Genomic DNA, 20040 nt, shown 5'->3' with positions numbered 1-20040 from the left:
ACAGCGAAGGCACCTGTCTAACATCAATGGGCAGGGAGTTCCGAAGAGTAGGTGCTACCAAACTGAAGGATCATTGACTTGGAAATGCAGAACAAGCATTATGTGGCACTTGTAAAACTGGCAGTTCTGCAAACTGATGTGGGCAAATGAGCACATCAGGCAGTGCTCTCTTTTTTATATTGGGGGGGTTGCCGGTACTCACCATGAATTGTTGCAGTAAGTGCCGGTACTGCATACCCTTGGGTACCTGGGGGAAGCACTGCATGTGGGCCAAGCCTGCTGGAAGTTCTCCAAATAGCACTCTATCTATATAATCTGCCTGGAAGCAGATTACTGTTTTTGGAAGTGTTAAAATGTTGGACTTTGTTGCCTGTGGTGTGTGCACTCAACCCAAGAACGTCTCTAGAAAATAGGTTTTGCAGGTTGTCGTGGTTTAATAATTTGTAAAACCTGTTTAGCCAAAGACCACAGTGGGTGAAAAAGAAATGCATGACTACACCAAGGGGAACAATGCCTCTGTCCATTCTACTTGCAGTTCCCTTAGAAATGATTATCTGCCTTCAAGCTCAGTGCCTGAAAAACATTTGGAAGACCCATTTTGTTCTCATGTTAGTAAGAATCTCTCTCCCGTAGTATATTAGTATACTTGCTGCCATTTGGTGTGGGTAAATATGCATTGATACTTCATATCTGCATATGAGGAACCATTGCCAGTCTCCCACCTGTACCTATTACAGTGAAGATACAACTGTATGAACCTTTTCTCCCCCTGCTGTTCCCCATTCACAAGCCAGGGAGAAACATCTCATAAGAGAATGTGAATTCTGATCTTGCTATGTTCTGCCTTTCCAGCTCTCCTTTGGCATTAATGTTTTCTGACTGCATGTTTCAAAACTGGGTTTTCTGGTTCTTTGCTTTTGCATCATATTGGGCTTCCTGCCTTGTACATACATGGCCAAGGGTGCCTTAGGTACTGAGGCGCTCATTTCAAAATACAGTAGGCCTGACACGCTGTCAGCTCGATGATTTGTGTCTGTCAGAGACTCCCACTCATACCGCTGATTCCATGGTTTGTCAAATAGCAGTGTAAAGCCAACGGGACTTTCTGTGTTGCCCTTGAGCTGGAGGATATTTACTCCTTTGACCTGTGCAGTGGTACCTCGGGTTAAGTACTTAATTCGTTCCGGAGGTCTGTACTTAGCCTGAAACTGTTCTTAACCTGAAGCACCACTTTAGTTAATGGGGCCTCCTGCTGCTGCCGTGCCACCGGAGCACGATTTCTGTTCTCATCCTGAAGCAAAGTTCTTGACCTGAAGCACTATTTCTGGGTTAGCAGTGTCTGTAACCTGAAGCATATGTAACCTGAAGTGTAACCCGAGGTAGCACTGTACTGGAAAAGTAAGGGGCTTTCCTTGGGAAAATCCTGTGAGCAGGTGTGGAAGCGCTGCCTGCAATCTTGGAGACAGTGGGAACTGGGATATGGCAGCAACTAGCCTCTCTGGGACTTGAACTGAGAAAAAAGCAGCTTTCAAATCTTCCACCAATCAGTGTATTCCAGTCTCAACTAAAACCCAGCTTGATCATCACCTCATTTGTCTCTCTTGGTTTTATTCATTTATGTTCTTTCTCATGTTCTCTGTGTCTCAGGGGCAGCAACAACTCTGATATGAATTACTTATCATTTTTCCATGCTAAGGCTGTCTGAAAGTCTGCTGCAATGCTATGCAAGTTCCCTCCGAAGTCAGTCCCAGCTTGTGTTAGATGAGGTTTACTTCCAGGAAAGTGTGCATAGGATTGTGCTTTAGCAGATTTAATTGCCTGAGTTTTAATTGTCTGATTTACTTTTCCCCTTGCACTATTTAGGCAGGCTTCCCTTTTAACTTTGTAGTTCACCTTAAATGACTGTGTTCATGTTCTTCTTCTTGCTGAGTGGTGCAGTAAAGTAATTTTAGACTCTGGACTTAATGGTCTTTAGGTGATTAATGCCCATGCCATCACTTATATCAAGATGTAGTTAAACCGTCCCTGCTGCCTCCTGCTCATTCTTTTATTTGAGACCCTGGACCAAAGTCCTGTATTGACTGCACCACTGTTCCTTCCTACTTAAAAGGATTCACTTATTCACCAAAATGCTACCCTCTTCATACTCTCTGAATCAGTCTTTCAGCTGCTTTCATTTGCATCCCCCTCGACCTTCCTGCACAAAGCCTCCCATTGCACCTTTTTTTTGCTCTCCTTCATCTTAATAAGCCGTTGAAATTGACATCCTTTTCAATAACCCACAGCTGTTATTTTACTGGGAAGTAGTAAGCTAGGAACTTTGTCTTCATTATGTCACCTTATTCTTATTAGTTCCTCTTTAGATGCCTCTAAAACAGCCTTGACCAGCTGAGCTTCGGTTTATTTCTGCTTCCTCTGTTCCGCATCTTAAGAACTTTTCTTTTCACGAGATTTACTGTTCTGTTTGCATACTTTCAGGGGGACGCAGGTGGCGCTGTGGGTTAAAGCCTCAGCGCCTAGGACTTGCCGATCGAAAGGTCGGCGGTTCGAATCCCTGCGGCGGGGTGCGCTCCCGCTGCTCGGTCCCAGCGCCTGCCAACCTAGCAGTTCGAAAGCACCTCCGGGTGCAAGTAGATAAATAGGGACCGCTTACCAGCAGGAAGGTAAACAGCGTTTCCGTGTGCGGCTCTGGCTCGCCAGATGCAGCTTTGTCACACTGGCCACGTGACCCGGAAGTGTCTCCGGACAGCGCTGGCCCCTGGCCTCTTGAGTGAGATGGGCGCACAACCCCAGAGTCTGTCAAGACTGGCCCGTACGGGCAGGGGTACCTTTACCTTTACCTTTACCTTGCATACTTTCACACTAGCTGTTTGGTCCCTTGTCCAGGAGCACAGTCACTTACAAACCATTTGTGTTCCAAAAGGTTGCAAACTGGTAAGTCCAGAATAGCTCTTTTGGCACCGGGAAACAAGGAAAAACCTGGAGTCATTTAGTTGCAGTTCCCTGTAAAAATGAGCCCTTGGCGCCCTAACCCACAGGGTCACGGTTTTGCCCAAAACCTGACATTGTCCGATTCACTTGAAAACAGTGCCAAACATCGGCAAATGGCCCCCTGCAACGTTTGCCAGTGCAAACCCCACGATTCACGGTATGCCATAAAATGAGCTCTCGGCGCACTAATAAAGGCTTCATTTCAGTTGGCAATGAAGACTAAGATATATGCACCAGGGCCAGGCAGAAGTCCAGAACTCAGCTAGATAGGCAGGAGGGCCCCAAATGTAGCAGGAGCAGCTTGTTGTACCAGTAAGTGAAGAAACATATACAGTGGTACCTCGGGTTAAGAACTTAATTCGTTCCGGGGGTCCGTTCTTAACCTGAAACTGTTCTTAACCTGAAGCACCACTTTAGCTAATGGGGCCTCCCGCTACTGCTGCGCCGCCGGAGCACGATTTCTGTTCTCATCCTGAAGCAAAGTTCTTAACCTGAGGTACTATTTCTGGGTTAGCAGAGTCTGTAACCTGAAGCGTCTGTAACCTGAAGTACCACTGTATTACCACTGTATTACCATCTGAGGATTACCACCCTTTGTAAGAACATTAAGTGCAGAGTCTAAAATTGTCTTAACTGCACCACTGGGAGCAAGGAGCTACATCACCCACTGGAAAGCTTTTTCTGCTGGCTTCCTGCCTTCTGGAGTTTCAGTTAGCCATGCCCACCATTTCTTTGTAGCCAGAAGAAGTGAGTTTTATGGATTTTCCTTTTACCATTTTCAAAAAAGCAAGCTGAGTTTTTGTATGTCATTTCACACACCGCATTCTGTGCAAATCACTGCATACACACAGCCCCACTGTATTTCCATGAAAAAGTTTTGTCTCTCCCTGAAACCCAGACTCATCCATCTAATGTAAGTCTGCAAGCATTCTGTCTGTTGAAGGGTCTCTTGGCAACCTGCAGATTCAGAAATAGCCCTTTTTGCCACCTGCACTGTCAGCAGAAGGCCGGCTTGCCTTGACTTTTAGAACTGGGCTGGGGTTTTGCAGCTCCCCGCTAGCATTTACCCTTTTGCAAAGTGCACATCTCAGGGCTTCTAATGCATCTGACAGCTCAGAATCCAGAGTACATCCCAGGTCTCGGCTGTTCACCAAATGACATCCTGCTGGAAGCGAAATTGCAATGAAACAACTAGAAGGCGCTTCCCCTTTCCTCCAGAAGAGAATTGTCAAGCAGTCTTTGGCTGCTCTCTCTCTCTCTCTCTCTCTCTCTCTCTCTCTCTCTCTCTCATTATTAACGAAGAAAGTGCAAGTCTGTCCCTAATAACCTGGAGCTCTTCCTTTTCACTCTAAAAACCCATTACTGAGCCAGCTACTGACTGAGAGGCATCGACAGTTGCTTTGCACATGGGGCTTGTTCGGCCAATTTGATTCAGCTAATTTCTGCTTAATAAGGATGCTCCATTTTAGCCTAGTCATCTTGCTTCTCAAATCAGGTTATCACTCCTGCGAGGCCATTTAAAAGCCAAGGACAACTAAAAGTCAACACCGCACTTGCAGAACACTCTTCTGAAACAGGGAAGGGCCAGCTACAGTCAACCTCTGGAGTAATGGATTGGGACCACGGTAGCTCAAAGACTGCGGTCTTCCATGTGGTCCTCTCAGCATACTCCACTCATTATCTGAGGCCCTCCTTAGACAAAGCCAGTATCAACTGGGCTTTCTCCTGCTGAGGTGCCCATCCTGTGGAACCCTCCACCAAGCAAAGTGGACTCCATTGTGTCTTCTCAGGCCCCCAGGGAAGACACAATGTCAGAGACTCACTGGACCCTGAGGAGTGATAGCTGGATACTGATGAATGGGTTGCCAAACCAATTAACCAACTAGAAGGATTACTGTTAATAGCCCCAGTTTTCCTATACTGTAACTTGATATTGCTGAATATGGGCAGGCTTATGCACATGAGAAAGCAGGGGTCGGAGGCTGGCTTGGAAGATGGGAGCAGTGAACTGGGGTCGCCTGTAACAGCCAGAAGATGAGAGTCAGAGGCAGGAGAAGTTGCAGGATTGGAGAGTGAAGAACAGGTGGAGGAGGCGGGAGAGAAAAGTCGGGCTGGTTGAGAGTCAAGGGGTTTCACACCTCTTCCTTCTCCTCTTGCTCCCACCTCTTCTTCTCTGCTGTCTCCCATGACCCGAAGAGGACTGAAGCAGGAGGAGCAGAAGGCTACACACAGGTGGAGTCTTTGCTTGCCTGCCTGCAGCTTGGTTGGGGGAGATACATAAGCTGTTTCGCCAACTGCCTCATTGGGCAGCTGAGAGACGTAGGACTGAAGGACATGCCTTTCCCTAACTTGTAAGTGCACTTTAAAGAGTGAATTCCTCACTCAGGGCATTCCATGCCTGACCTCTTTGATACATGCATTTGTACTAAGGCTCCCAGTACGTTTCCAAGCACAATTCAAAGTGTTGGTGCTGACCTTTAAAGCCTTAAATGGCCTCAGCCCAGTATACCTGAAGGAGCATCTCCACCCCCATCATTCAGCCCAGACACTGAGGTCCAGCTTCAAGGGCCTTCTGGCAGATCCCTTCCCTGCAAGAAGTGCAGTTGCAGGGAACCAGGCAGAGGGCCTTCTCCGTAGTGGCACCCGCCCTGTGTAACACCCTCCCACCAGATGTCAAGGAAATAAACAACTATCTGACTTTTAGAGGATATCTGTTTAGGGAAGTTGTTAATGTGTGATGTTTTATTGTGTTTTTAATATCCTGTTGGAAGCCACCCAGGGTATCAGGGGAGGCCTGGCCAGATGGGCCAGGTATATGTAATAAATTTATATATATATATATATATATATATATATATATATATATATATATATTATTATTAGGCTCATGAAATAACTTTTATGCTGGCGTAGGTAATGTTTGTTTTAATGACCCCTGGATTTGTCAATTTGTCTTTTATTGGCTAGTATGCGGTTCCTTTCTTTCATGCTGTGCTATTATTTAATAAGAACTTGGGAAGCTGACTTATACCTAACCAGACCTTGGTTCATCCAACTCAGTAGTGTCTAGACTGACTGGCAGCTGTTCTCCAAGGTCTCAGGCAGCATTCTATCCTAGCCCTACCTGTATATACTGGGGCTTGAACCCTGAGACTTTCGTCATGCAAAACAAGTCCTCTACCACTGAGCCATCTTCAGTTTCCTCGGAGAATAAGTTGGAGTCAAACATGCAAAAAATGAAAACAACAGTGCACCAGAAAATCAAGAACTGCAAGAATGATTCCACAGTGACAGCAAATTTAATAGTATACCAGAAACCCAACAGTGTTCTAATCCTATGAAGTTAGCAACATTACATCTCCCTTCAAGGCCGTTCAAAGAGTTTCACCTTGGTTCCAGATCTTCTAGAATCAAGCCATTGCAGCCATTTCTGCAACAAATCAAGTTAGTCTGAACAGATGTTTCCTTGGAGGACCACTGTCCCTTTGGGCAGCAGCTTAGTCTGTGATGCTATTCTCAGTCTCTTTCTTACAACACCTTAATAAGACAGGGATGGGATGGGGAGCCTCTGGTGCTCCAGATATTGTCAGACTCCTACTCCGATCAGCCCCAGTCAATAAGCCCAACAATGGGGGAAGGTGAGAGTCATAGGCCAACAACATATGGAGGGCCACAGGTTCCCCAACCCTGTTGTAAGTCTTCAAAAACAGGGAGTCAAGCAATTGGAAATTCTCCCACGATGGTACTCTTCCTTTCCTGCTTCGATTTTGTATGTAACATCTCGGCTCTTTCTCTGTGCTTGAGCTCCAGGATTGTAAATCTCTATACTGCTAAAACGGCACCCAACTTAGCACTGAGCCTGCTCATCTGAGAGGTGGTCCATTTGTGCGAGAGAAAAGCAACAATCTCTTGCCTCCCAAATAGTTGTCTGGAGAACTGAATGGTCCTTGAGCCTATGGAAGTGTTCCTGTTCTAAATGGCAATCAGGCGGTGATAGGAGACTTTCTGGCCTAGACAATTTCCCCAAGGACTCTGCCGGCTGCCTCTTTACTGCAGCATGGAGCGGCTTTCCTATTAACGTTTCCGCTTTGCAGAATTGCTGTTGAAGGTAATGAGTCCTTAGTGTGAAATTGGAGCACTGCAAATGTTCCTTGGGCTGCTTGGAACTAGTTTAATGCTCTTGGGGGTTATAGCACCTTCCCAACATCCAAACTTTCACAGTGTACTTTACACAGTATATATCATACACCGTCTCTGCCTCGAGATCATCTCCACGTAGGAGCAATAATGTCTCCTGCGAAATGGTCCGTAGACAATGCTGGACCCAAGCCAGTAGAACCAGCTGCTGCAGCTGCTGGACAGATGCTTCAGCAGATTATCATCAGCTAATGTTAAAGGACACCTTGAACCTGAGCCTGGAAGCAGCAGCAATGTCTTCTGAGTAGCCCTATCAGAAGGTGTTTTAAGGATGCGGGTGGCGCTGTGGTCTAAATCACTGAGCCTCTTGGACTTGCCGATCAGAAGGTCGGCGGTTCAAGTCCCTATGACAGGGTGAGCTCCTGTTGCTCAGTCCCTGCTCCTGCCAACCTAGCAGTTCGAAAGCACGTCAGAGTGCAAGTAGATAAATAGGTACCACTCTGGCAGGAAGGTAAACAGCATTTCCGTGTGCTGCTCTGGTTCGCCAGAAGCGGCTTAGTCATGCTGGCCACATTACTTGGAAGCTGTACGCCGGCTCCCTTGGCCGATAAAGCAAGATGAGCGCCACAACCCCAGAGTCGTCCGCAACTGGATCTAACAGTCAGGGGTCCCTTTACCTTTATCAGGAGGTGAATCACCACATTGACTCATCTGCAGTTCTCAAGGGCAGCCCCCAAAGCACCTGGAGTCGTTGTCAGCTTTTGAACTTACAAAGGCACGGGCGGCCCTGTTGTTAGGCCCAAACCTGAACACGTAGGCAGCGTCGCCATGCTTTCATAGGAAAACTGAAAAGAAAAGTGGCAGTGGTTGCCAACATCTTTAAAAGGCAGCCTTTATAACCTGTGTGGTTGTAAGACAAGCTTGAAAGTTGCAGGGCCTAGGTCTTGTGATACCCAAGAGGCAAACGGATTGCCAAACAAAGTTTTCCAGCAAAACGTGGGTCGTAGGGGACAGAAAGAGATGTCACGGCAGGCTTGGTATCGGCAGCTAGAATCTTTGGGAAGTTACTAGAGCCCCAGCAGGCCACACATGGAAGTTAAAAGGGTACCCCCCCCCCACGTACACACTTTTAAATTCCCTGCAATGCAATGCACCAGGCTGGTGCTATGTCAGGTATCTTTGGATAATTAAAATAGTGGACAGATACATAGATTGCAGCACTGCTGTTGCTTGCTTCCACCAGCAAGTAAGCCGGGGAGGGGGCTCTCCAATGTAAAAGGGAGCCTCCCCTCACCCGTCCCCCTACCTCAAATCTAGAGCTGGCCTAACTTCTTGGGCCTCCCCAAGAATGACAAAATATAGTGTTCTTATTTTGCATACCCCTGCAAATGTCATGATTTTGTGTGATTCATTGAGGTTGCAAAATTCAGCTTTTCTTGCTGCAGAGCTTGCATTTGATTTATTTAGCACGGGGTACGCAAGAAGGCCCCAGAGTGTGCAGCGCTGCTTTTGGAACGAGCCTGCCGTTCAAGCAGCGGCCACTGGGTGGCAGAGTGCTAAGCTGTCCCCTGCCTGAGCTTTTGCATTTATCTGGGAGTTTTAATATTAATCCTGTATTTAAAGCTGCCAGCCAGCACCAGAAGGAGGTAGTGAGCAGATCCATTAGGAAACTGTCGCTTTTGTGCCTGAGCTCAGTGAACCTGTCTCTGTCCTGCTGGGAAGTAATGCAATGGTGCTCTTAAGAGAAAGGAGGTGGTGGGCGAATAGGGAGAAGGCTCAAAATAGAACTGTGTCTGTGTGTTATACTATTAAGTATCAGGCAGGATAGCTGGACGGCGCAACATAATTTTCTGCCTCAGCATGGACAGAACCTAGGATGTAGCTGTATCCTGGGCCAGACCATTGGTCTATTATTATTATTATTATTCGTATACTGCCCATTATCTGAAGATCACAGGGCAGTTCACAACGTAAAAATACAAAACGAGAACATGAAATACATAGTAAAAGCAAAAAGGTGTTTGCTTTTGCTGCTTCAAATGCACCATAGTATTTCTTTCTCTCTGCTCCTCACAGCAGTCATTCCTCCTCTGGTCACTGTTGTAGATGCACGTATATCCAAGGCACAATGTAAAGACTAGTTATTTTGATGTAATTTTGCCTGTATACTTCTGCTAGGTCCTATTTAATGGTCATAGTACCTTTGGCTGTAGGAAAGTCAGGATGATATACCATTTGCAAATCCTTCTGAATTTTGCATCGAAATTATGACACACTGTATTTCCTGCATTTGAGGATAATTTATTGCTATCACATTCCTTGCTCAGGATGTATTTATTAATTTACTAGTGTGTTTGTTTGTTTAGAAATTTCTATCCTCCCAGTGCCTATGCAGGACTGGGGCAGCTTACATCAATTCAAAATCCCAATGTCACATAAAACCGTATCTGTACATTTAAATCACAACAGAGGCAGTGCACACAAATAAAACATATGCTTATGTAAATGGATATTTTATTAGCAGGCAAAAGCCTCTCTGGAAACTGAACTGGCTGGCTGGCTGGCTGGCTGGCTGTAATGACCCAAATATGAATGGAGCTTCTATCACTGGAGGTAAGAATATGGTGGTCACTTAAAGTAAAGGTAAAGGTACCCCTGACCGTTAGGTCCAGTCGCGGACGACTCTGGGGTTGTGTGCTCATCTCGCTCTGTAGGCTGAGGGAGCCGGCGTTTGTCCACAGACAGCTTCCAGGTCATGTGGCCAGCATGACTAAGCCGCTTCTGGTGAACCAGAGCAGCGCACAGAAATGCCGTTTACTTTCCCGCCAGAGCGGTACCTATTTATCTACTTGCACTTTGATGTGCTTTCGAACTGCTAGGTTGGCAGGAGCAGGGACTGAACAATGGGAGCTCACCCCATCGCGGGGATTCAAACCGCCGACCTTCTGATCTGCAAGACCTAGGCTCTGTGGTTTACACCACAGCGCCACCTGTGTTCCTCCAGTGGTGGCCACGTACAAACTGCAAAAAGAGAGGGCAGAAGAGGACACAGATTTGCATTGAAATTGTGTATGCTATGCAAACCAATGTGCATAGGAGCAACTTCTGAAATAGTGATAGTTTTAATAGAAAGACACTTCACCATAGTAGAGAAGACTGTGGCCAAGCGACCTGTGTGCTGCCTCAGTGGAAGGCCGACAGCTCGGTGGGAGTCAAGCACCTATTCACACCCAGAAGTTCCAAGGTTCAGTTCCCAGCATCTTCAGGTAGGACTGGGAGTGAACCCCGCCTACAACTTTGGAGAGCTGCTGGCAGTCAATGTAGACAATGCTGAAGATGGACTAATGGTCTGATTTGCAGGTTCCTTTATTCCAAAGGTGCTACTGTAACCAATGATGGACAACGACAAGGCCATCACACTCATTTTTTATGGTTCTTTAGGCCAGATTCAATGAAATAGCTACACTAGTGGAGCCAGCGTGAGTCTGGCTTAGCACAATGGGGCTTTCCTGCCCCTGTTCCCAGCACCCCAAAAAAATAGCTGGAAGGGAGGAATGGGAAGAACCACCAGAACAGCTTGCAGGGGGAGGAGAGGAGAGATCATTTGATGGAGCAATCTCCTTAGCGCTACTTTGAATTCCATCCTTTACCTCCCATCAGAAGGAAAGGTGTGGTATTAAGACTCTGAAATAAGCAAACAGGACTTGGACCAAGCAGATCTTCATATCCTCTGTAAAGTAGGACACGGCCTTCCTAGCTGACAATATTCAGCTTCGCGTAGCTGCTTAGTTCAGCGCTGCAAGTTAATTTGGCTGTGCCTTTTAATCCATCTAGATATGCAACCGTAGGCACGTAGCAGCACCTAACTAGGCAGTTCTGCCTCGACTTTTGTTCATAGCTGATATGATGCAGCTGGGTGGCATGTAGGCTGAACAGGAGGTAATCTCTAAAGGCAACATTCGAGGCAGTGGTGTGGCATCAGTTGCTGCTTGCCGGGGAGAGCACATGGGTGTGTGCACTGGGTGGGCATCAGCCCAGTCCTCATCGCCACCGCAGCAAAGAGGGTCCACTCTGAGCCGCCTGCCCACCCACACAGGGAAGAGCCCAGCTGGCCAGCGCTCTGAAGCCCGATAATTCAGCTTCACCTTTTCTTCTGGAATGATTGGATGATCCAAGCACACCTGATACAAAGGAGAATTACCTGCCCCCAGCAAGGGCTGTTTGAAAGGATGAAAGCCCAGAGCAGTGACTCATACAGAGATACAGCAGGCAGCTGCTTTGGGCTCTCAGACTTGACTGTTTAAAAATCAAATCTGTTTCTCATGGCACACAGAATGACTGCCTTAACCTCTAACAACTGAAAACCGTCCCTCCCGATTCCCGCCCAGAATATCTCCCACTGAAGTAGGGCATGTCCTTCATAGGTTACATTTCTTAATCCTGATGAGAAGAGCCAATAACTTGTTTTAGGTCCTGCACGGTGACAGATATCTGGAACAGTGAGATATGTGGATTTATCCATGCCCCTTCCCGCCCCCCCCCCCAAATAAAATGAATATAAAGACATGCTTCATTTAAATTAGGCTCTGCGGATCCCTCCATAGCTCCCTGTGTCATTGAGCTCTTAGCAATCCGGTTTGGCTTTTTGGAAGTAATTTTTGTAGCATTTGCTACATGTCACCGTATCTGTGTTCTACCAAAGGGATGTTTTGCAAAGTGCATGATGAGAGCACATTGAAATGCCTCCTGGCAGCTGGCTTTCAGCTCAAGCACTTGTGTCAGAACAGGAAAGGAAGGATCTGTGATGGGGATAATGTTGGTTTTCAACAGACTCGTACATCCAGATATTCGTAGGAACATCTAGCAGATTGCTTTTATACATTTCTCTTCCCCCATTCCCCCAGCCTTCATTTCTGAAGAGGAATGACCACAACAGCTCTCAAAAATGCCCTGCAAGTCACCCCAAGGAATAGCTGATGAGTGGATATCACTGGTGTGTTGAGTTTGTTTTTCCCCTTCCCTGATGGGCAGAACATTCTGATCAAAACGCCACATTTCAACTTAACAAAAAAAACACCACACACACAACCCACGGTTTTTGTTAAGACCTTAAGGCTTTCGTACATATGGACAGACAGTTTGTGGGATGGAAGATCCTATTAGAGTATATTGGGGAACTTAAGCGGCTAATCCCTTCTGGACAGCTAAGAGACATCTGTGCCTTTGAAAAGCTTCCTGAGCTGAGAGCGCAGGCAGGAGAATAAGGTGAAAAATTAAAAAAAAATAGAATTAGCAGTGGCGAAGGCTCAGTGGGCAGATCCCATGCTATATATGCAGGACTCCAGACGCAATCCCTGGCAACTATAGGGCTGGAATTGCCCCCCGCCTGAAATCCTGGAAAGCCTCTTCCAGTAGAGACCATACAGAACTAATTGCCCAGTGTTCTGACTTCCTACATTCCCCAGTACAGTATCAGGTTAAGATGCTGGCTCTTCTCTGCGAGTGCAATAAGTCCATCTTTCACGTTTCCAAAGAGCTGCCATCATTCTGGAAATTTTGAGTGCCTTCACAATAATGGGGTGCCTGTGCTTCTTGTTCTTATTTGTGCTTGCTCGAAACCCCCTTGCAGGATGCTTCATTTATTCTTGTTGTTTATTATTTTTCTTATTTATTAAATTTATAGACTGCCTTTCGTCTGAAGATCACAGGGCCATTTACAACATGAAAACACAAAGCATATAACAGGGTAACAAAACAAAACAAAACAAAAACCACCCCAACACATTTAAAAGGCCATGGATTGCTTAATCAGCCAAAGGCCTGGTTGAAGAGGAATGTTTTTGTCTGGGTGGCGCTGTGGGTTAAACCACAGAGCCTAGGACTTGTTGATTAGAAGGTCGGCGGTTCGAATCCCCGCAACGGGGTGAGCTTCCATTGCTTGGTCCCAGCTCCTGCCCACCTAGCAGTTCGAAAGCATGTCAAAGTGCAAGTAGATAAATAGGTACTGCTCTGGCGGGAAGGTAAACAGCATTTCCGTGCACTGCTCTGGTTCGCCAGAAGCGGCTTAGTCATGCTGGCCACATGACCTGGAAGCTGTACACCAGCTTCCTCAGCCAATAAAGCGAGATGAGCACCGCAACCCCAGAGTCGGCCACGACTAGACCTAATGGTCAGGGGTCCCTTTACCTTAATGAAGGCGCCAGGTGAGTCTCCCTAGGGAGAATGTTCCACAAACTAGGAGCCACTGCAGAAAAAAGTCCATTATTGTTTGCCACCCACCAGACCTCCCATGGAGGGGGCCTCAGTTGATGATCACAGAGTCTGGGTCAGTTCATATGGGCACAGGCAGTCCTTGAGGTATTACAGTCCTGAGCCGTTTAAAGCTTTACAGGTCAATACTAGCACTTTGAATTGGGCCCAGAAATTAATTAGCAGTCCATGTAGTTGAGCCAAGATTGGTGTTACATGCTCAAACTATCTTGACGCAGTGAGAAACCTGGCCACTGAATTCTGCACCAGCTGAAGTTTCCAAACCATCTTCAGAGACAGCTCCACATATAATGTGTTGCAGTAATCTAACCTAGAGGTTACCAAGGCTTAGATGACAGAAGTTAGGCTATCCCTGTCCAGATAGGGGTGCAACTAAGCCACCAAGGCCACCTGAGCCTGTAAGCTACAAACCTGCTCCTTCAGAAGGAGTGTAACCCCATCAAAAGCAGGCAACCTCCCTTCCATCCGGTCTAGGGAACCCCCTACTAAGAGTGCCTCCACCTTTTCTGGATTGAGCTTCAGTTTGTTGGCTCTCATCCAGTCCATTATAGATGCAAGGCAACGGTCCAGCACATCCATTGCCACACCTGCAGATGTAAGGGAGAAGTAGAGCGGTGTGTCATCAGCATATTGAAGACAACATACTCCGAAACTCCAGATGACCCCACTCAGTGGTTTCATGTAGATGTTAAACAGCATAAGGGATAAAATTGAACCTGAGGAACCCCACATTGAAGGCTCCATAGGGCCAAATAACATTCCTCAAGCACTGCTTACCAAAAATGACCATCCAAGTATGACCAGAACCACCACAAAGCTGAGATGCTCAGGTCCAATGGAGCTATCAAATGAACTTGAACGAAGAAAACTTGCATTTCTGCCTGAGGAACCAGCTTCTTCTGTCCCTGCTAAAATAGTCATGTGAATCATCATCTTGAGACGACCTCGACTTTTTTAGGAATAGAAGAAAATTGGCCACATCTGATGAAATTAAAGGGAGCCCCTACAAAAGAATTCCATCTCCTGCAACCTTCCCACATGCACACACATCTCCCAAAATCTAATTAAATCCATTTGATTCATCAAAAGCTCTTGGTATTTGCCAAGTTCTGATCATTCCCACCACAATATGTGTGGGGGACACTTATCTTTTGCAGTGAGGCAAAACTAACACCCTGTCATTACTGTGAGATGCTGGCAGAGTCTCTCTGCCATACGAGCCAAACAAAGAGGCAAGGTGGGGGTGGGGGTGGAGGGGTCTTCAGCTAAATGTGAATGCAAAGTGTGGCAAATTCCCATTGTGCTAAATTGGTAACTCCATCAGAAGAGTTACCTGCCGTCATCTTCTCTTGGATAATCGTACTACCTCCATAAGCACTGGTTCTGTTCAAGAGGAGGCAGGATGGTGACAGATTTTAGGGGGTCGGTGGGGGAGACTGCTATAAAGAGGAGGGGGCCTTTTATCATTAATACTGGAAAGCCAAATTTTAATGCCTAAAATGAGGGCAGGCAGCAGGCAGCCCTCTAAAGCGGTGGTCGGAGCTGTATAGGCCATGGGTAGGCAAAATAAGACATGGGGGGGCAGGATCTGGCCCAATCACCACCTCAATCCGGCTCACGGATGGTCTGGGAATCAGCGTGTTTTTACATGAGTAGAATGTGCCCTTTTATTTAAAATGCATCTCTGGGTTATTTGCGGGAATTCGTTCTCTCCCCCCCCCCCAAAAATATACAGTGGTACCTCAGGTTAAGTACTTAATTCGTTCCGGAGGTCCGTACTTAACCTGAAATTGTTCTTAACCTGAAGCACCACTTTAGCTAATGGGGCCTCCTCCTGCTGCCGTGGTGCCGGAGCACGATTTCTGTTCTCAACCTGAAGCAAAGTTCTTAACCTGAAGCACTATTTCTGGGTTAGCGCAGTGTGTAACCTGAAGCGTATGTAACCTGAGGTGCCACTGAATAGTCTGGCCCCCCCACAAGGTCTGAGGAACAGTGGACTGGCCCCCTGCTGAAAAAGTTTGCTGACCCCTGGTATAGATACTTATTCACATCTTGAGCGTGCCAATTTGTGCTTTCTAATTATGCATTTAGCATCACTTTTGTTAATGATGATAATTACCCACCCTTCACCCTAAAGTCCCAGGATGGATTTTAAAAAGTGGTCAACCAGAACCCCATGAGAATCACACAAACACAAGTGCCCTGTCCACTCTTGTAATTCTCAGCAACTGGTAGTTAGAAGCATTGCGGCCTCTGAAGAAGCAATGAGCTGTGCAGGGCACTGAAGGTCAACCCTAATCACTTTTAATTTTATTCAGCAACCCCTCTGGCTTCCAAGATTTCAGCAGGCAATGCTTTCAAATTGCATTCTCAAGTACTGTGTATCTTTGCTGTCCTAGGGGCTAGGAAAGGAAAGGATTCTCGAGAATCTGAATTCTATGCCCAATACCACATGTAGCGCTTATTCACCAACCACCAGCCCACCCCATGCTTCTGTAGAATCACAAATTCACACAGGCCTGATTGCGGCTTCCTAGCGCATGACAGTTACAGAGGTCAATTATACAGCGTGCTCCTTCCAGCTTGTGAAGGAGCAACCTGCATTGTGCAGGATCGGTGCATCTGCTGAACAGCTGTTGCATGATGGAGGCACTGATCATTTGTTGTTTTGTTGTTTAGTCGTTTAGTCGTGTCCGACTCTTCGTGACCCCATGGACCAGAGCATGCCTGGCACTCCTGTCTTCCACTGCCTCCCGCAGTTTGGTCAAACTCATGTTCGTAGCTTCGAGAACACTGTCCAACCATCTCGTCCTCTGTCGTCCCCTTCTCCTTGTGCCCCCCATCTTTCCCAACATCAGGGTCTTTTCCAGGGAGTCTTCTCTTCTCAGGAGGTGGCCAAAGTATTGGAGCCTCAGCTTCAGGATCTGTCCTTCCACTGAGCACTCAGGGCTGATTTCCTTCAGAATGGAGAGGTTTGATCTTGCAGTCCATGGGACTCTCAAGAGTCTCCTCCAGCACCATAATTCAAAAGCATCAATTTTTTGGTGATCAGCCTTCTTTATGGTCCAGCTCTCACTTCCATACATCACTACTGGGAAATCCACTCACTGATCATAGTGAGTGCTGTTTCAGGAATGGGATAGCAGACGTGTAGGCGAGTCAGGCGGCATTGCCTTTTATCTTCTCCATGGAAGATACAGTTGGCAGCCAGGTTGGTCTTGCCTGCCTCTCCTTGCCTGACAGCCCTGAATTGCTCAGAGCCATCTGACCCAAAGCCATTCGTGGCTATCTCAACCCATCTCAACCCAGTTTGTCTTGGATGTCGTCCAAAGGTGGTGCAGAGCCCTAGCAAATGCGGTTGTCCCATAAAGGAAAGGCTTGTGTAATAATTTACATGACGTGCTTGGAAATTCCTGTGTGGCAATGTTTTCTGTGCAGGTGATACGATTTGCGACTTCTAACAACCACAAGTTTCCCAATCTATTTTGATGACTAGAGTACAGGTGTTCCCCAGAGGCTATTATTACATCAGGATGTTTACGAGAGATTTTCCCTTGGGGAAGAAGAGTTTATTCCCATCATTCCCATCTCCCTCACAGAGTTTCCATCCTAGCAACAAAGCAGGCACACGTGTATCATGGGATATGGCCCCGTGTGGCTGTGCTTTGGACATGATAAATAGAAAAGTGGGACTAAGATGGTGGCAAGGAGAATAGTGAGCATGGTAGCTAGAACTGTGAGCCATTGTGATCCAGGGGGTCCCTGACTCAAATCTTGAGCTGAAAAATTAAGGGTGCCACCTTGCGCACTGTGCATTCTTGATTATTTGTGCTTGTAATGGTATCGAGGTACGTGGTCCTGCTTTCAATATTATTTGAACCTGCAATGTTTTCAAGCCAGTCACACCCTTTGTTTTCCAATCAGTGTGTATTATTCTGCAGCTTCTTGATGAAATTGCAGAACTTTTCATGCCACAAATGTTCAGGGATTTTTTTTACCGTCCCGCTTTTATTGTGCTACAGCCCTCCTAGACAGCAGTACTGTGGGAGCATTGGGAAAACATTTGTTAAAAGTATTGTTGTTGTTGTTGTTGTTTATTATTATATTTATATCCCACTTTTCCTCCCAGGTGTTCAAAAGGGCATGCATGGTTCGCTCCCCATTTTATTCTCACAACAGCCCCTTGTGGTTGGTAGGTTAGCCTGAGAGATAGTGACTGGCCCAAGGTTGTGGGCTTCATGCCTGAGCGGGAATTTGAACCTTGGTTTCTCAGGTCCTAACCCAAAATTCTAACCACTATACTGCACCAGTGTGTTGCAGAACAGCTTAACAAAGCAGAATAAATCAACTACTAATGCATTAAGCCACCCTGAGCCTGGCCTTGGCTGGGGAGGGTGGGGTATAAATAAAAATTATTATTATTATTATTATTATTATTATTATTATTATTATTATTATTATTAAATATTATTATTATTATTATGCCCAGAGCATGTTGGAGAATACAGGCAAAATAAACACTAAGCATTTGGAAACATTATGCTATTATAAAGCTTGCTACTGTAGTCTATATGAAACAATTGAGACCTCCAATGTAAAAGTGTACATTATCATAATTATTAGTGGTGGCGCTGTGCTTTGAAGAGCAGCTTTGATTCCAGAGTTATGAAGAGAGACTGAGAAATCTCTGATCTTCCCAAGAACATTCATGACAAACACATGCAATCTGGACTGGGTTTTGTGCCAAGGGGGAAAAATGACGCCAGTTCTTCTTGCTTCCAACTCTCGTCACCCGTTTGGGCTTTGAGATGGAGTTTTATTTTGCCTTCGTTTGATTTCATCTGCCTTATTGTTCACGCCACTTTCTTGGCTCGGGGAACAGCTTATTAAAATGCACTCTTGCATGTTGTTCCTAGAAACGAGGAAAGAAGAGTGTCCCCCTTTCTTCATTTCAACACTTCCTTCTTCTCTATCTCCTGGAGCCAATTCACCTTTAATTTTGTTAAAAGTAGATTCTCTCACCCACCCACCCTTTAACCAAGATGCATCGGAGGTCGGACCATTGGGACAAATGTGGTGCTGCTTTCTTCTGCTTTCTTCCTTAAAACAGGACAGCCTGTTCATCTGTTGATCTCCCTGACTTCCACCCTTCTATTCCCAATGGGCACCAGTCACCACTGCCAGGCTTGCTTCCTCGCGAGGTGGTCACCTGGGGGAAGGAGGAAAGATAATGGGTTTTTAAGAGAACAGAGGAAAGGGTTCGGAGCTAGCTGACCTGACAGGAAGAATCCGCAACCAGAAAGAAGAGGAATACCAAGAAGATTGGAAGAAATTTAAGGACTATTTGAACAAATATTGTAACATTAAAAATTAGAAATCACTTGAAAGTACCAAAGAGGCCTAGGATTAGATTAGGATTTATTAAATAAATGGGGTTCAGAATAGTAAGAAAAGTGAATAAGTTAGATAATAACTGGAAATATCTTTGTTTAAGAATGATACTGGAAAGCTGTTACATACAGATACAAGGAAATTCAGAAGGGAGGGATTAGAGGAAGTCAATTAATATGTAAACAAGGTTGGGTTTTAAGGGATTAAGATTATTTCTTTATGTTGTGGTTCTGGTCATGTTTTTTCTAGTAATGTATTGTACTGTTTTTTCCTTTGGTATGTTTTTTTTTCTTTTTTCTTTCTCTCTTTTGTTAGGTTATATGTGTTATAACTGTGGAAAATTTAATAAAAAAAAATTTGGGGGGGGGGAAGAGAACAGAGGAAAGGGGGTTCTGTGCTCGATGACAAATGTGTGGGGGCCCTCCTCCCTCTCTTAGAAAGTTAGTAGCACAAAACAGGAGTTTCAGGGTAGAGTTTGTGGTTATGCGAGCGAGAAGCTGGAGAAAAACCAGCAAGCAGAGGGTCAGAGAGTAATGGCTGATTTCTGCAGGAAGCCAAGGCTGCAACAATATGCTTTTTGAGCTCAGCCAAGGCAGGTTAGAGCTGGGGACTTCAATCTGGCACCGACATCCAGAAAACAGCTTGTGCAAGTGTGCTCTGTGTGGTTATCTTATTTTAGCACTGATTTGCATGCCCTTAATAATCTCTCTTTCGCTTCTGAAACAATTCATTGCTTTATTCATTACAGTGGTACCTCGGGTTAAGTACTTAATTCGTTCCGGAGGTCCGTTCTTAACCTGAAACTGTTCTTAACCTGAAGCACCACTTTAGCTAATGGGGCCTCCTGCTGCTGCTGCGCTGCTGCCACGCAATTTCTGTTCTCATCCTGAAGCAAAGTTCTTAACCTGAGGTACTATTTCTGGGTTAGCGGAGTCTGTAACCTGAAGCGTATGTAACCTGAAGCGTATGTAACCCGAGGTACCACTGTATTTGTTTTTATTATTTTTATTATGCTAGTTGCTGGATCAGGCCCTGTGAGACTGGGCTTCAAATCCCTGCTTAGCCATGAAGCTTGCTGGGTAACCTTGGGCCAGTCTCAAACTCTTGCCCTAGCCTACCTCCCAGGGTTGTCGTGAGGGGATAAAGTGGGGGGGGGGACTACATACATCACTTTGAGCTCCTTGGAGGAAAGTTGGGGTGCAAAATGTAATACTGGAATACTGCTAGGACATTTTGAAGAGCTATAAGACC

At 46.0% G+C, this 20040-nt stretch overlaps 1 long non-coding RNA gene across 1 annotated transcript in view; it reads left to right on the top strand.

The window, feature by feature from the left end:
• Positions 1 to 20040, top strand: part of LOC310831819 — a 186051-nt gene that overhangs the window by 32644 nt on the left and 133367 nt on the right. The gene's annotated exons all lie outside the window — the stretch shown is intronic.

This window comes from Podarcis gaigeae, assembly GCF_964106915.1.
Source record: "Podarcis gaigeae genome assembly, chromosome: 14".
NCBI classification, from domain to species: domain Eukaryota; kingdom Metazoa; phylum Chordata; class Lepidosauria; order Squamata; family Lacertidae; genus Podarcis; species Podarcis gaigeae.
Note: the sequence above shows the minus strand (reverse complement) of the source record. Positions and strands in the feature narration are given on the sequence as shown.